Raw genomic sequence first — 2997 nt, 5'->3', positions numbered from 1 at the left:
ACAACTGCCATTCAACATTGTGCTGGAGGTTCTCACTAGAATAATTACACAAGAAGAAAAAAGAAGAAAAAAAGAGCATCCGAATTAAAAAGCAAGAATGTAAAACTTCTTTTCTCACTGATGACGTGCTCCTATACATAGAGAATCCCAAAATATCCACAAGAAAGTTTCTCAAACTAATAACCACATTCAGCAAAGTTGGAAAATACAAGATCAACGTGCAAAAATCTGTTGTGGGGCGGGCCTGGTGGTATAGTGCTGGAGCTCAGTGTGCTTCACTTTGGGGGCCCAGGATCATGGATTTGGATCCTGGGCATGGACTCATACCACTTGTCAAGCCGTGCTGTGGCAGCGACCCACATACAAAAAATCAAGAAAGATTGGCACAGAGGTTAGATCAGGGCCACTCTTCCTCAAGCAAATAGAGGAAGATTGGCAACACATGTTAGCTCGGAGCCAATTTTCCTCACCAAAAAAAAAAACACATATATATCATAAATATATATAAAAAATATACATAGAAAAGAAAGAAAAAAATCAATTATGTTTTTTTCACCAGCAGCAAACAATCCAAAAAGGTAAGAAAGCCATTACATTTACAGTAGCATCTAAAAAAGTAAAATTACAGGGATAAATTTCACGAAGGAGGTGAAGGACTTATACACTGAAAACTATAAAACATTGCTGAAAAAAATAAGAAATACTTAAATGGAAAGATACCCACTGTTCAAGAACTGGAAGGCTTAATATTGTTACAATGGCAATACTAGCCACTGATCTACAGTTAGAAAGCAATCTCTATCAAAATTCCAACTTTTTTTTTTCTGTATATAGGCAAATTTACCATCAATTGCATGTGAAATTGCAAGGGGTCCCAAATAACTAAAGCAAACTTGAAAAAAATCAAAGTTTGAGGACTCACACTCCTTAAGTTCAAAACTTACTACAAAGCTACAGTCATCAAAACAGTGTGCTATGACATAAGGTTAGATATATGGACCAGTACAGCAGAAAGTTGAGGCTGGAAATAATTCTAAACATCTATGACCTATTCATCTTTAACAAGGGTAGAGGGTGAATTCAGTAAGGAAATACTATTCTCTTTGACAAATGTTGCTGGGACAATTGTATTTCCACATACAAAAGAATGAAGTTGTATCCTTTTATCACACTGCATAAATAATGAACACAAAATGGATCTATGGCCTAAATACGAAAGCCAAAACAGTAAAAATCTTAGAAGAAAATACAGGGTTAAGTCTTCATGATCTTGGATTTGGCAATGGATTCTTAAATAAAATAAAGGCATGAATAGTAAAAGAAAAAATAGGTAAATTGAAATCCATGAAAATTAAAAGCCTTTGTGTGTCAAAGGACATTACAAGAAAGTGAAAAGACAATCTACAGAATTGTTGAAAACATTTACGAATCGTGTATCTGATAGGTGATTAATATTCAGAATATATAAAGAACTATTATAGTTCAGCCAAAAAAAGAAAAACAACTCAATTAAAAAATTTTTAAAAGATTTGAGTAGACATTTCTCCAAAGAAGATATACAAATAGTCAGCAAGCACATTAAATGAATCTCACCCTCATTATTCATTAGGGAAATGCAGTTCATACCACAATGAGAAATCACTTCACGCTCATTAGGATGGCAATAATAACAATAATGATAATAATAATAATGGGAAATAAATATTGGCCAGAATGTCTAAAATTTGGAATCCTTGGACAGCGCTGGAGGGAATGTAAACTGGTACAGCCACTGTAGAATAGGGTTTGGTGGTTTCTCAAAAAGCTGTACATGAAAAAGATGTTCAAATTCAACATAGAAGAGCGTTTATGAATGCTGGTTAGCCAAAGCAGTTAAATATTCCACTCATTTACCTATTATCCTCAGCTCAAAAGTCAACCTTAAATGCTCTCCTCTGAGATACAGGGAGTAAAATCTGACTATAATTCTCCTCTACCATATGGTTTCCTATTATTTATTGTCAGTTGAGACTGGAAATCGAGAGGAGGGGAGGAAATACTTCAGTACACATTCAAAATAAAATGCCAGATTAAGGAGGCCTTGAGACAGGTGTGAAGAGAATAGAGGAAAAATGAGTGAACGTGAAAAAATAAGCTAAAATTGCCCAACCAGGAGAAGTCTGAGAAAATTCTAAAGGTTCTGAGCTCTGATCTGTGGCTGGCTTTTGCAATCACTGTGTACTCTTTGTATATCATTCCATATTAATTCTAGGGCTCAGGGTTTAGCCCTAAGGTGAAATTCTGAGATGATTTTCGTACAACTTACTTCTCTTTCAAAAACAATTGTTCCAAAAACAATACTACATTTTCCTGAAGGCATTCTTCATCTCCAAGTTTCTCAACCCGTAGATCAGAGGGTTGAACTTGGGAACAATGAAAGTGTAGAAAAGAGCAAATACTTTGTCTTCAGTGAAAGTTGTGACTGGTCTAACGTAAAAGAAGAGAACAGGCACAAAGCACAGGACCACAACCATGATGTGGGAACTGCAAGTGGAAAGAGCTTTTGTGCGGCTCTCTGCAGGGTAAGCACAGATGGTGTATAATACCAAAAAGTAAGACACCATCAAAATCACAAAAGTTATCAAAGCAATCAGAACTGAATTAACAATTACCAAGAGGCCAATTTTGCAGGTATTAATGCAAGCCAATTTCAGCAAAGGATACACATCACAGAAGTGGTGATCTATTTCATTGGGCCCAAGGAACAGTAAGATGATGGTGAGAAGAAACTGAGTGGCAGAGCATATAAATCCCCGCGTACAGCAAGCTATGACGATCATATTACATCTCTGTCTGCTTATGATTATCCTGTAGTGCAGGGCTTGCAGATCGCCATGTAGTGGTCATAGGCCATCCCTGTGAGGATAAAGATCTCAATGCCTCCAAGGAAGTGAAGGATAAAGAGCTGTATCATGCAGTTATTACAGGGAATGATTGTCCTTTCTGCCAATAAATCAG

General features: G+C 36.3%; 1 pseudogene; it reads right to left on the bottom strand.

The window, feature by feature from the left end:
* Positions 1 to 2339: 2339 nt before the first annotated feature.
* Positions 2340 to 2989, bottom strand: LOC124232476 (olfactory receptor 4P4-like; annotated as a pseudogene).
* Between the last annotated feature and the right edge of the window lie 8 nt (positions 2990 to 2997).

This window comes from Equus quagga, unplaced genomic scaffold, assembly GCF_021613505.1.
Source record: "Equus quagga isolate Etosha38 unplaced genomic scaffold, UCLA_HA_Equagga_1.0 HiC_scaffold_6553_RagTag, whole genome shotgun sequence".
Taxonomy (NCBI): Eukaryota; Metazoa; Chordata; class Mammalia; order Perissodactyla; family Equidae; genus Equus; species Equus quagga.
Note: the sequence above shows the minus strand (reverse complement) of the source record. Positions and strands in the feature narration are given on the sequence as shown.